The 15,486-nt window shown below is 42.2% G+C and overlaps 1 protein-coding gene across 1 annotated transcript in view; it reads right to left on the bottom strand.

Annotated features, from left to right (window-relative positions):
- Positions 1-15,486, bottom strand: part of NCKAP5 (NCK associated protein 5) — a 1,115,675-nt gene that overhangs the window by 892,488 nt on the left and 207,701 nt on the right.

Raw genomic sequence — 15,486 nt, 5'->3', positions numbered from 1 at the left:
ATTTTTACAAAAAAATGGAATGGATGTTACTAGTCTATAATTGGCGATCAATGCCAATGATTAGAGATCGGAGACCCAAATCTCCCCTCCCCCACAGCCGGATTGCTCAGGGAGGGGAAGGACGCCAGCCACGCTGAGCGGGTGAGACGGCGCAAACAACCGCTGCCTCGCCACGGCAGGAGATGGGTTGTACAGCGAAACCCGCCCGCCCGGCCAGCCGCGTTGGGGCTAGCAGCCTGCGGTACAAACTGTAGTTGGCTACTGCTCCAGGCCAGAGACTACCCCCGATCCGCTCCCACGCGCCCAAAATCCGGCATCGGCTCGAGCCGTGCATGCCTCGACAGAGAGAGTGCACGCTGCAAAAGAGGCTATTTGGCGATGGGCGCTCCTGGCCACAGAGGTTCGCGGCACAGACGGCCAGCGACACTCCCAGGCCGCCTGTGCAGTGGCCCAACCCCGTCTAGGCCCCCAGCGCTCTTACCCGCAGGTCTACTGGTAGCGCTTGGGCTGCTGGGGCCACGAAGCCGCGTCCGTCTCCCGCTCACCTCAAGGCACATAGCCAGAGAGGGAACCTCCAAGGTGAGGAAAAGTTTTTTTGTTTTTTTTTTGTCGAGGGTGAGCGGGAGGGAAGCCGCGTCCGCCTCGTGTGATGCCGGATCGAGAGGGGCGACCTCCCCTCCGCTCACCCCTAATCTATCCTACCCCTCCCCCCTCCCCCCCTACACCTAGCCGATTGGCCCCAAGGCTTCGGCCGATTTGTCATCGCTCCTCCCTATGTGGCTCGGAGCTTGTTCTTTCTTTAGAATTTTTAGGGATTGGAGTGATTATAATGTGATCTTTGTTGATAGAGAATTTCCCATTCTTTAAATTATGGGTCAAATAGTTCAACAATTTCAGTTTAAAGCAGGGGTGTCCAACCTGCGGCCCAGTGAAGTATTTTGTGCGGCCCTGGTCGAGGGTGATGCAGTGTTTTCCTCTGCTGCCCCCGGGTGTTTACCATCTTGCCGGCTTCCTCCTCTGTTTTGCTGCAGTATTTGCGCGTTTGTGCGGCCCCAAAAACATTTTTTTCGGCCAATGCGGCCCAGGGAAGCCAAAAAGTTGGATACCCCTGGTTTAAAGTCTATTGGGGCAACTTTCATGATTTCCGGTGGACAAGAGTCCAAAAATACAATATGATTTGACATATTTGTTGTACAATTTAATATAAGTATCCCATTCTAAATAATCTAAAATGTTGGCATCAATGGCCATCATGGCTTAAATGGGTTGGAGAGGTTCTTGTTTGCTCAGACCATGCTGAGCAATGATACCAGCATTCAGCCAACAGTGCTCAGTGGTTTTTTAAAGTCACTGACAGCCACAGTCTGAATTAAGCCTGGATGTTCAGTGCTGGGTCACGTCTGGACTCTGGCATTGAATATTCGGAACAGTGCAATCATCTGAAATGGCTCATATTCATACATGCACTCAGTTAGCTGTTTGTTTGTTTTTTCCCATGAAAATTTATTAAGATTTTGAAAAATACAAGAGAATATAAAACTGAAACATCAATGAAGTTCACAGTACTTCATATCAATTCTCTCAGGTAGCTGTTTTGACCTTTACTTAACCAATCAGTGGACTGAATATTGTTGCTGATTGGATAAGTTGCCAGCTTTGTCCGTAGATTGCCCCAGTACTAATTGGACATTGCCAAAGTGGTCAAAGTCAATATTCAGTCATTTTGCCTAGCTAATTACCGCTGAGTATTGGCAACCTAGCTAATTACCGCTGAGTATTGGCAACCTAGCTAATTACCGCTGAGTATTGGTAATTAGCTAGGCAAAATGACTGAATATTGGCTTTGACCACTGTGGCAATGTCCAATTAGTACTGGGGCAATCTACGGACAAAGCTGGCAACTTATCCAATCAGCAACAATATTCAGTCCACTGATTGGTTAAGTAAAGGTCAAAACAGCTACCTGAGAGAATTGATATGAAGTACTGTGAACTTCATTGATGTTTCAGTTTTATATTCTCTTGTATTTTTCAAAATCTTAATAAATTTTCATGGGAAAAAACAAACAAACAGCTAACTGAGTGCATGTATGAATATGAGCCATTTCAGATGATTGCACTGTTCCGAATATTCAATGCCAGAGTCCAGACGTGACCCAGCACTGAACATCCAGGCTTAATTCAGACTGTGGCTGTCAGTGACTTAAAAAACCCACTGAGCACTGTTGGCTGAATGCTGGTATCATTGTAACCTATAATAGGCTATAAGGCCCGGATTCTCTATATGGCGCTGATATTGGCAGCCGACTAAAAAGCAGTCGCCCATCGTATGCCAATCAGGTTTTCCAGGCCTGCGTTTCCGGTGCCTATCTTCGTTGTGAATCGTGCCTATGTAGGCACTTTATGGCACCTAAATAGAGTTGAATGCCAGACTTAATGTCATGGGTTCCAGAGCCAGCAGCTTAACCTTTTCCTATCGTGTGTCCCGGATGACGGGACATTCCAAAAAAATGTTGTTGCCATCGTATGTCCCATGGCATGGGACATACAGTACACCTTCTACCTATCATTTGTCCCATCTATTGGGCCATTGTGTTTACAATAGCCGTAAATGATAACGGTGAATAATACAAAACTTTGCTAAAATAATTACGATTGGAACCAGCGTAACGTAAAATTTATTACGATAGGAAAAGGTTAATCCAATATTTATTAATCAATTAAATGGATCTCAAAATCCACAGGACATCGCTCCCTGAAGTACCAAGACTTGAAAAAAGGGAGACTTACGGATTATCACTGGTCTGCTCCGGATAAACAATTAACTATGGAGAAAACCCCAAAAAGGGGAAAACACTCCCTAGGTTTCTAACAACCGGGCTAAACTTGAAATGAAAAAAGGCTCAGGAATTCCTGCCAATAAAGGAAGTTGTACCAGGAAGTAAGTTGAAAAAGCCCGGGGGGACAGCTTATAAACAGCGTTCTATAAAAATATAAATGTAAGGCAGCCGGTGGACATAAAAGTATACACTTAACTGCAGTATTCACATTGCTGTCTTAATTATCACGCTGCAAGGCTCTCCAGCCACTTACCTCTCTGCTAGTTTTTTCCTGACACAGAAAACATATAGCGAAACAAGGACTCTCTTGTTGAAAGCGCGAGGACCCGGGTCATTAGCAGCTGACTATTCTGTGGACTTTCTGCCAAGAATTGCGGCTAGAAGCTCAAGGCACTTTTTGGATTGTGGCTGGAGAGCTGTGATAATTAAGACAGCAATGCGAAGATCTGCAATGTGACAGAATCAGGCTCGAGGAATGGACATCAACATGGCAGATGAGGTTCAACGTGGATAAGTGTAAAGTGATACATGTAGGCAACAAAAATCTCATGCATGAATACAGGATGTCCGGGGCGGTACTTGGAAAGACCTCCCAGGAAAGAGTTCTGATCGACAAGTCGATGAAACCATCCATGCAATGTGCGGTGGCGGTGAAAAGGGTGAACAGAATGCTAGGAATGATAAAGAAGGGGATCACGAACAGATCGGAGAAGGTTATCATGCCGAGGTACTGGGCCATGGTATGTCCTCACCTGGAGTACTGCGTCCAGCACTGGTAGCTGTACATGAAGAAGGACACGGTACTACTCGAAAGGGTCCAGAGAAGAATGAATAAGAGGGTTAAGGGGCTGGAGGAGTTGCCGTACAGCGAAAGATTAGAGAAACTGGGCCTCTTCTCCCTCCAACAGAGGAGATTGAGAGGGGACATGATCAAAACATTCAAGGTACTGAAGGGTGTAGACTTAGTAGATAAAGACAGGTTGTTCACCCTCTCCAAGGTAGGGAGAACAAGAGGGAACTCTCTAAAGTTGAAAGGGGATAGATTCCGCACGAACGTAAGGAATTTCTTCTTCACCCAGAGAGTGGTAGAAAACTGGAACGCTCTTCCGGAGTCTGTCATAAGGGAAAACACCCTCCAGGGATTCAAGACGAAGTTAGATAAGTTCCTGCTGAACCAGAACATAAGCAGGTAGAGCTAGTCTCAGTTAGGGCGCTGGTCTTTGACCAGAGGGCCGCTGCGTGAGCAGACTGCTGGGCATGATGGACCACTGGTCTGACCCAGCAGCGGCAATTCTTATGCTCTTATGTTCTAATGTTAGCACGCGCTAAACGCTAATGCATGCATTAGCATTTAGCGTGCGCTAATCGGTTAGCGCACCTTAGTAAAAGAGGGGGTAAGTCTGGCATTCAGTTTTTGACTACTGGTTAGTAAGAGTGTCTTATGCTCGCAGATTGTATATAGATCTAATTAGGGTTACAAGATGTCCGGATTTCTGAAAAGCTTCCAGCTAGCAGCAATGTCGGGACGGCATCTGCTCGTGGGCAAATGCAAAGTGGTGATGTCACGCGCATGCGCGCTTGTGGGTGATGTCATCACGTCACACCAGTGCATGCGCGGATGCCCTCCCGACAAGCAAACAGGTTGAAGGGGAGGGGGGTTGGGGGTGGAACGGGGCATGGCTCAGGCAGAACGGGGCAGGGCCGGATGAAACTGGGCAGGCCCAGGGGTTGGGCCACAGTCCCGAATTTTCATTCCGGAAAATCTGCTAACCCTATACCTAATTCCACGTCCATCATTTCCACGCCATAAAGTGCCTACATTGGTGCGATTCCAGTGCCTTTTATTTAAGCACTGGTAGGTGCTTTAACTTTAATGTTTTTTGCCATTTTAAATGGTGTTTCTCAATTAACTTAGCCACTGGTAGGGCGCCTAATGGCACCCATATTTAAGCACCGTTTTTTGGGTTATGTCAGGAGGAAGTGATCATGAAATATGCAACTATCTTCTTTCTTCCCACTGATAAGGCTTATTGCTCTCTTTTGCCCCTCACATCCAGGGCCTGGTAGGGGAATTTATCTATAGGCAGGCAATTACTTACAAAATCGGACCAATCTGTAAGCTTCAGTTTATGTATGAATCTAACATTTAATAGTTTCACCACCTTCTACAACACGTTGGGTTCATTTCAGGCACAGACTTGACATTAGAGATGTCATCTTCCAAATAAAACACTTTCTCATTCTCCTGCTGGCTAGTTTCTCTCGATTATTCAACTGGACATGTAGCATAGTTCCAAAATAGTGGGGAAGGCTATCAAGAAAGCGCGATTCTGTAACAAGGCGGCACTAAAAATTTTGATGGCCTTCAAAAAAATAGACGCTATGCATGTTAGGCGTGGGCGTGGCTACGGGTTAGATGCCTTCTTATAGAATCGCTGCTCTTAAGCGTGCTTAAGCGCTCGCATGGGCGCCTAACTTTTAGTTGTGTCTAGAGCTGGCCTATTTGTTGGGCGCCTCCAAAATAGGTGCCCCAATAGGTGCCTCTCAGCGCGATTCACTAAACAGCACCCAATTTTACTTGAATCGCGCTGAACAGTGCCTAATTAGGCGCCTAACTTTTGGGCGCTTCTTATAGAATTTGCCCTTCAATCTCTATATAAGAATAGGCTAGATGATGTCAAGTAAAGTGAAATATGTATATCAGTATGTCATATGTACAAATAAATGTGTGTAAGAGGGTTCTCATTATTCACATGAAAAGAAATCAAATTGTATTGAATGTTGTCACTAAAAGTGGCTGTTTCAAGAGGTGTCAGGTCAAAAGCGCGCCGGGACAAAGGCGCGCGTAGACAATTGAGCGCAGCGTGGAGGTGCGCGCCACAGAAAATTACTCTTTTTACGGCTATGACGGGGGGGCGTGGGGGGAACCCCTCCACTTTATTTAATAGAGATCGCGCCGTGTTGGGGGGGGGTTGTAACCCCCCACATTTTACTGAAAACTTCATTTTTTCCCTGTTTTTAGGGAAAAAGTTAAGTTTACAGTAAAATGTAGAGGGTTACAACCCCCCAAACCTCCCACAACGCCGGCGCGATCTCTATTCAGTAAACTGGGGGGCTCCCCAACAAAACCCCCCGTCGAAGCCCCTAAAAACTGTAATTTTCTTCGGCGCACGCCTCCGTCTTGCGCTCAGTTGTCGGCGCGCGCCTTTGTCTTTCGCCGAGTTCTCTATGAACCGTTTCAAGAAGGCTCGCTCAAACATCATTGATTTACTCCTTAAATCAATCTGTTATTAATCCACAAAAGAACTTAGATTGTGAGCCCAGTAGGGACAGAGAAAGAACCTGCATATATTCAGTTTTTGAGCTCTACAATCAATTCACGTTGCGATATGGTTATGTCCACATGCCCTCCTAGTGCCTTCCAGCTGAACCATGGTGTCGAGTTCAGCAAACCCAAATAATAACCATTTGCCTTCCACAGATGGCAGCAGCTGAGGTCCTCCGTTTGGCTCTCAACATGTTCGAAACATAAGGTGTTATGAACATTAACACCAGCGTTATCTGGACTTTCCACCAGAGTCCCTCCAATGAGAATGTAAAACTTGAGAGCATCATGGAAAGATTGCAAAGAACTCTAAATTGCAAATGAGGGATTAAACCGCTCTTGCCTTTTCAGATATTTCACACTGTTTTAGTTTCTAAGAGAATGTTAATTATCCCTGTCTCAGAAAATATGAGGATTTTCTTTCATGTGAAGGCCACATTAAACTCAGGGGGAATAAAGGATCTATTTATAATAAAGGCCATTGTAGGTAATTAAAAGATTAGTATGTTTTTGCATAGATATGTAATCACAATATTTTTTCTGTGATACAGCATATCAAAAACATAATTAAATGGTAAGATAGTTAACTGTAAAGCTTCATTCATTTGTAGAAGCCTTATGTCTCCAAACTCATGCTGCCAATAATATACAGAAAACTAGTCCAATATATATATTATCAATTATACACAAGGTAGAAAACATTTGGGGCTCTTTTTACTAAGGTATGCTAGCGGTTTTAGTGCGCACGCTACACGCTAACACCTCCATAGAGCTTGCGCTAGCATTTTTCATGTCGCGTGGGGTTAGCGCACTAAAAACGCTAGCGCACCTTAGGGCTCCTTTTATCAAGCCGCGCTAGCAGGGTTAACGCGTGCGACTACGTATGAACCCCCGCGCTGGCCTAAAAACTAATGCCTGCTCAAGGGAGGAGTTAGCAGCTAGCACAGCCGGCGGTTTAGCGTGCGGTATTACGCGCGTTAAACCGTTAGCGGGGCTTGATAAAAGGAGCCCTTAGTAAAAGGAGCCCTTGGTTTTCCATTAAGATTTCCTTGTAAATGTTTTATCTCATACCAAGATAACAAATATATTTTCTATGATCTAGCCCAGCTATGTTTCTTTTTAGAAGGGAAAGGGATTTCGTTGGTAACTCAGGGAAAACCAGAGTAATTCAAGTCTGGAATATAACTCCTCCTTTACTAATGCGTAGCGTGGGTTTTAGCGCTAGCAGTGGTGGCAACTGCTCCGACGCTCATAGAGGGGGATAGCGCCGAAGGAATCTGCTCTATTTCTTCTTTAAATTGATTGTATTAATCTCTTGCCCTGGAAGAGTGTTTTTCTTGCCTCCTTCTTTTTTGAGGACTATGTATCAAGTTATATCATTTCTTTTGAAGTTTTTAAATTTAAAATCCAATGGTTAATTGGTTGTATAATTTCTTGTTTTCCTTTCAAAGTGTAATGCTTTGTATTTAACTTAAAATAAATAATATAAAAAAAAAAAAAGAAAACAGATAGGGAAATACTTAGGGCTCCTTTTACTAAGGTGCGCTAGCAGTTTTAGCGCATGCTTAGCGCACACTACAATGCCGCGTGCTAGACGCTAATGCCTCCGTAGAGCTTGCGTTAGTATTTTCCGTGTAGCGCGGGGGTTTGCGCGCGTTAATCTTCAGCGCGTGCAAAAAACGCTAGCGCACCTTAGTAAAATGAGCCCTTAGAGTACCCGAAGAAAGAGAAATGTAAATCACATTGATCCATATGCTGGAAAATTCGGTATATTTTATTTATTTAGAACCCGCATAGCCAACATCTATGTGGGTAACAGCAAGTTGTATTGCGTCTACTGGTGCCTCACTTGAATTAGCCGCCAGTAGAGATACCCGGAGGCGTCGTAGAGAATTTTTACTTTTAAAACCTTGAGTCTTAGCCTTAGGGGGTGACGTTTTATCTTCATCACCCATGCAAATGTATAGTGAATTATTCTTCACAGAAATATGTTTTCTTTGAACCTTTCCAGTTGACAACTTTTCTATCGCTATCACGCCTGCAAAAAGAAAAAGATAAGAGCTAAGCCCTAGATAGATTATTTATGGGGCATCCTGGCTCAGCTTAATTGATAGTGCTATATTTCTTTAATATATTGCCTATTAATCTCGCGTTTGGTTATATTTTGGATCTAATGAGGACTTGAGCTGAAATTTAAGCATATTTGTTGGGGTTTTATTTATTTTTATTTTTTTTGGTTATATGTTTCTTAAACTGATATAATAAGTTCTTGGCTTGGATTTTGCTTTCTGTACAAGTTTATGCTTGATATGTATTGTAAAATGATAAATAAATTAAAAAAGAAGATTTAAAGAGAGTTTGTGAATAGTGGAATCAAATAAGGGGAGTAGTGGTGGATAGTGGGGTTCCCCAGGGGTCTGTGCTGGGACCACTGCTTTTTAATATATTTATCAATGATCTAGAGATGGGAATAACTAGTGAGATAATTAAATTTGCTGACACAAAGTTGTTAAATCACAAGAGGATTGTGAAAAATTGCAAGAGGACCTTGTGAGACTGGGAGAATTGGTGCAAAAATTGCAGATAAGAACATAAGAATTGCCGCTGCTGGGACAGACCAGTGGTCCATCGTGCCCAGTAGTCCGCTCATGCGGCGGCCCTTTGGTCAAAGACCAGCACCCTAACTGAGACTAGCCCTATCAGCGTACGTCCTTGTTCAGCAGGAACTTGTCTAACTTTGTCGTGAATCCCTGGAGGGTGTTTGCCTCTATAATAGCCTCCGGAAGAGCGTTCCAGCTTTCTATCACTCTCTGGGTGAAGAAGAACTTCCTTACGTTTGTATGGAATCTATCCCCTTTTAACTTTAGAGAGTGCCCTCTCATTCTCCCTACCTTGGAGAGGGTGAACAACCTGTCCTTATCTACTAAGTCAGTACCTTGAATGTTTCGATCATGTCCCCTCTCAATCTCCTCTGTTCGAGGGAGAAGAGGCCCAGTTTCTCTATGGGAGTCAGATGACAAAGCAGCCGCGGGGGCTCTTGAAAAAGCATATGACCTCTCCCGGGTGAAACTAATTGAAAGGGAATCTCTAAAGACAAGTGGTTTATTGAATAATATTAAAGTATGCTTTAAAATATTGAAACACTCATAGAAAAGTAGGTTTGTAAAAAAAAAAAATATATACCGTATATACATATATATATATATATATATATAATATAAGTAGAATATAAGAACTAAAAGTCCAGTGATGATTTTACACGTAATTCTTCCCGCTAGGAGGTCACTAATGCGGAGGAGTGGTGGTGCTGAGGCCCGAAGTATTGAGCACTTGGGAAGAGTGTAAGATAATTGTCATATTTTAACGTACACACATATCCAGAAGGTAGGTGTAAAGATGAAAAGCTGGTTTTACACTTGGCACTATGTAAATGTGCTATCACACATTATTGATGTACTGGCAATGTGTTATCAACATCATGGAGTTAGAGTTCCCAGGACATTCACATATTTATATATACACTTCCCCCTCCGTATTAAAAAAACCCACAAATAATATTTGGGCCGGTTCTGCCACTAACCCCTACTTCTCCCAGCTATTTTAAGCCCTGAAAGACCCCCCCCCCTAAGTCTTACCTGGTGGTCGAGCGGGTTTTCAGGCAGGAGCAATCTTCCCACACTCCTGCCCCGTGCAGATCGCTCACAGGAAATGGCTGCTTGAGCTCCCATAGTCTCTTGAGCCATTTCCTGTGAGCGATCTGCATGGGGCAGGAGTGCAGGAAGATAGCTCCTGCCCCGAAAATCCGCTAGACCACCAGGTAAGGCTTAAGGGGGGGGGGGGCTTACAGGGCTTTAAATAGCCTGGAAAATGAAAATGCATTTTTTTTTTTGTTTTAAAACCGCGAATAAGCGAATCCGTAGATATGGAATTTGCGAATACGGAGGGGGAAGTGTAAAAGCTGAGCTTATGTTCATTGTTGTATTACTACGTATAACAGCTTCTACAGTATAGACCCTTCCATGCCTTGTCCCTGTATGTTAGTCCCCGTAGACTGATATTTTTCATTTCCTGGAAAAAAAAAATAAAAGCATCACCAAAACACAGCTGTTAGTTTAATCTACTTCTGCCATTAGGAATTCCTGGCACACAATTTTACATTTTGCCAATTAACAACACCCTGCGGAAAGATATAATTAAGGTAAGAGCAAGCTGTTTAATGCCCGGCACCTCCTTAGCTTACAAGCATAGAACCCAGGAGTGTACCATGTTACTGGCACTTAGAGAAATGTCTAGAGGTTCATTGCCACAAACCAAACTAAAAACCATAAAGGGAGACTTCTATGCATGGAGCCCAAAGTCTAGGAAGATTCCCTGCTAAACTAACAATTCTGTAAAGGATACTCTGTGGATCTTGAGGTTGGGGGAGTGTGGCGCAGTGGTTAAAGCTACGGCCTCAGCAACCTGGGGTTGTGGGTTCAGACCCATGCTGCATTAGTTTGAAGACGGGCAATTGAAACATGGACATGTTGGGAGAGGCGCTCTGTGAATTAATTTAAAACAGATAAGTGATATTGTTTGAGTGCAAAATAGAAAATAAAAAATAATAAAATGAAAAGAACACCGAACGAGGTGAAAGATCCGATGACGATAGGGGCTTATGCGGGATATGCCCGAAAATCTGTTGAAGAGCCAGCTGACGATCTAATACATATTTAAACAATATATACAGTAAAAGTAAAGGTCTATTTAGGAGAGAAGTTGTTGCATTGGGGAAAATTGAACTTCCTAGTGAATTGTAGCCAAGTGATATTGATCTTTGAATTATATTTACTCAGTCACTAGACTTTAAATTTGACATTGGGCCTTATTTGAACTACTCACATCAACAGTTATGCATTAGATTTTATTGCATACTCTTCTAATTTGAATATATTATCTTTAGTTGGGCCATATTAAATGGGAGACATGGGGCTGGTTTTTGACCGTTTTCTTTTAAATTTTTAATCTAAAAATGGCTAAAATTAATTTACAATAGAATAAATCTAAAAAAATAATATCCAGGTGGAAGTAGGCTGGATGCAGATCATTTTTGTAAAGAGGATACAATGAAACTAAACCCTCTGTTAAAAATTCTCAAAAAAATGCTATAGCTATGGAATGAATCAACACTAACTGTGCTTGATAATCCGTACTGTTGTAAATTTTTAAAAAAAGGAATAACCCATAGTTTTCAGAGACATTAGTAGCACTTGAGAAATATTGTAGGAGATTAAAGAAGTACTGAAGGAAAAAAAACAGGAACAGCAGTCTTATTTTAATTGGAAGAAGGAAATAAAACAATATAAATTAGTAACTTCTAAAGCAAAAACAAAAGTATTTTGATCAGGTATTGAATGTGAAGTTTTTGATGAGGAGTCATCAAAAACCTTATTTCAAACTTTAATTTGTTCTGAAAAGTTTTCAGCCCAGCCAAAAAGAGAATTACATGGATAAGGTTCAATCAATGATCTGAAACAACGTCAAAACATAGGGCAGGATTCACTAAAATCCCGAAATCTATCCTATTCGTGTCCTATCTAAACTAAACTAAACTAAACCTTAGGTTTGTATACCGCATCTTCTCCACGATCGTAGAGCTCGGCACGGTTTACAGGACTAAGATAGAATGGAACTCCAAAGGATGATTGTGGATTAAGAGTAAAGGAGGAATAGAGGGTTTAGGTACCAGAGAGGGGGGAGGTGTTACATTTTTGAGAAAAGCCAAGTTTTCAGATGTTTTCGGAAGAGTTGGAGGGAGCTCAAATTTCGGAGAGGGGATGAAAGGTTGTTCCAGAGCTGTTTCCGAGTCATTGTAGCCGATTGATTCAGTAAATCTTGTCCATGCTATTAGCGCTGAAACTTCGATCGACGCACGTGCGCACTGTATCCTTGTTAGTTTTGAAGCTCATAACGCATGCACTAGCTCTTTCGGACTTCACTGTGCAGAAATGGGGCGTGGTGTAATCGCGGACATCATTAGCTATATCTGCCGTGAAGCGCGAAGCAACAACTAGCGACACACATGCACGCGACAATCTAGCTGGGGGAGGGATAGCTGGCCCTTAAAAGTTATATTTGATTTAGGATTTTTTTTTGTTGTTATTTGGTATTGATATTTGAAATGCGCAATGTGCAAGGAGAGCACGGGGTTAATCTGCGATTTTCTCACCATGTGCATTAACCTTTTCTTATCATGTGTCCCGGATGACGGGACATTCCAAAAATGTCATTGCCATCATATGTCCCATGGAATGGGACATACAGTACACGACAGGAACACAAAATATTTGAATTTACAGACTTATGACTTATTTACATTATGTTTACAATAGCCGTAAATGATAACGGTGAACAATACAAAACTTTGCTAAAATAATTACAATTGGAACCAGCGTAATGTAAAATTTATTACGATAGGAAAAGGTTAAAAAACCAAGATTCACTCCCGCTCTCGCTATGCGCATTCCAAAAAAATAAAAAAATATTTCTAACGCTTATGTACATGAAAGTTTACATATATTTAAAAGTTTTGATATATTTTAGATTTTTGGAGGGGTAGATATATATTTTTAATGGGGTTCTTAACATGCACGCGTCAGTTGCTAGGCAGAAATAGCCGGTGAGGATGTAAATGACTGGTCCTCAGCAGTCGTAACTTTTTGGACAGGAAAGGCCAGTCGATTTGTACAAAATGGTTTCATGAATCGACGCATTAAGAAATTTACATACCTTTTTACTCCTTTGCATGCGCAGATCGGATGGGGTGCGGATGGGGTCTGGAGGAAGGTTAATGAATCGAGCCGGAGTCAAGTGAGTGCAAACCGAGCGGTACACGATTGGTTTGCTTAGTGAATCTAGCCCATAGACTTTAATTTCTGCCAATTGGCACTTAACAAAATAAGATAACACTCTTTTCAGGAACAGCGGCAAAATAACGCTCAGAATTTAGGGCTCCTTTTACTAAGATGCGTTAGGGCCTTAACGCGCGGAATAGCGCGTGCTACATTGCCGCGCACACCAGATATTAACGCCAGCATTGAGCTGGTGTTATTCTAGAAATTTACCGTGTAGTTTAGCGTGTGGTAATTTCGTGCGTGCGCTAAAAACACTAACGCACCTTAGGCCTCCTTTTACAAAGGCACGCTAGCGATTTAGCGCACGCTAGCCACTACCGCCTCCTCTTGAGCAGGCAGTAGTTTTTGGTCAGCGCAGGGGTTAGCGCGCGATGAAAAGTCACACGCGTTAACCCCGCTAGCGTGCCTCTGTAAAAGGAGCCCTTAGGAAGTTGGTTGGTTGGGCTGAGAACCTTTCAGCACCCCCACGTATATTGTCAGCTCCTGAATCTCTCCAGCCTACAGCGGAAGATTTAGCATATTTCTTTCAATCTAAAGTGAATAAAATAAGAAATTCATTTGTTTTGGCAAAATCAACCAATTTGATAGAATTAAGAGGCTCAGTTGTTGGAGGGAATACCGGATAATTTGATTTGGGATAAATTTGATCTAGTGTCCTCTGAAACGGTTTTACAGATATCAGATTTGACAAGGGCTGCTCTCTGGCTATTTGTCATTCTTATGTACTAAAATATGCTCCATTGCATATTTTGAACTGGCATGCTAACCCCCCTATTTTACTAACGTGGGCTAAGCGTTAAATCTACGCGTCCATAGACTAACATGCACGCATTAGTGTTTAGCACATGGTTAGCGCGCGCTAAAAAGAATAGTGTACCTTAGTAAAAGGAGCCCTAAGTTTATCAGAATAACATTATCAGAAGGCTATTTTCTGCATATCTGCATTCATCTCAACATGGCTTTAGTTTAGGCCAATGCACAGTGCAGAGACCCAGTTACTTCTCTTGCCAAATGAAATTAAGGAAGATTTAAGTAAAGGAAAACAAATTATTCTTTTACAATTTGATATTTTGACCACTTCAGATGCATTCGATCATCTTCTTTTATTAGAAAGCTTAGTGAGATGGGATTAGCAGGTTGCGTTTTTTACAGGCTTGAGGGGTTTTTTTTTTGAGAAATAGGAAACATTCCCCTCCTTTTACAAAGCTGCAAAAGCAGTTTTTAGCGCTGGCCGGCACGCTGAATGCTGTGCGCTGCTCTGACGCTCATAGAGTTCCCACACAGCATTCAGCACGCCATCCAGCGCTAAAAACTGCTATGGGGTTTTATAAAAGGGAGCGGGGATTGTGAGAGAAAAAAATGAGTGTTATCTTCCTCTTGACCTTCTGAGTGTGGTGTTCCACAGGAATTCTCAATCTCATCTTTCTTATTTAACGTTTACGTGAATTCACTGGGGAAATTTCTGACAAGACTGAGAATATTTGTTTTGTCCTATGCGAATTAATAAAAAAAATAATCAAATAACAAATAATCAAAAAACAAAATCAGTTTGACTTGGGAACTTCCCTAAAGTATGAGAACATAAATTAGATATGGGCACGATATTAAAAATTGAAAATAACCAAAGTTTTAGGGATCATACTGGATTCTAAAAAAACATTTGAGTATCAGATAAATGAACTTTCTAGAAAATTATTATTTAACCTACACCGATTGCGATCTATTCATTCCTTATTAGGAGTGAAAAGTTTTAGAACTATTGCTCAAGCTATGAGGAGGTGCTGAAAAGTTCTCGGCCCAACTAAGAAGAGAATGATGTGGATATGGTTCAATCAATGATATGAAATAATGTCAAAACATAAAATTTTGTTTATGCAAATTGACACTTTTCAGCTACAGTGGCAAATTAATGCTCAGAATTTAGGAAGTTGGTTGGTTGGGCTGAGAACTTTTCAACACCCCATCGTATTTTACTACTGCAATTAGACTATTGCAATTCTTTATATAATTCAGGTACCACCTGCAGTCATATGGGCTATTGGGGTTGTAGACAGGTGGATATAGTGGGTTTTGGAGGACTCACCATAACCTATACGGGAGTTCTGGTGAGATGTTTATCTGGCACCCTTTATGTGAAGTTCACAGCAGTGCCCTCTGAGGTGCCCCACTGCTCTTTTGCCATGTCTGGTTAGCCAGTCCATTACAGGACTGGCCCCTCCCATATCCAAATGATCTTGTTCTATGCATTTGGGACGTGGACAATATTTTGGGCAAAAATGTGGCCTGGATATCCAGATAGAGGATTTTCAAAAAAACAAAATATTTTTAGACGTATGGTGGCTTGCCTTTTGAAAATAGGCATTTTCTTACTGCTGACTTTGGACGTCTAGTGCCATGCGTTCAAATTGGACTTGGACGTATGTTTTGAA

This window comes from Geotrypetes seraphini, chromosome 5 (genome assembly GCF_902459505.1).
Source record: "Geotrypetes seraphini chromosome 5, aGeoSer1.1, whole genome shotgun sequence".
Taxonomy (NCBI): Eukaryota; Metazoa; Chordata; class Amphibia; order Gymnophiona; family Dermophiidae; genus Geotrypetes; species Geotrypetes seraphini.
This window is presented reverse-complemented; position numbering and strand designations above follow the sequence as displayed.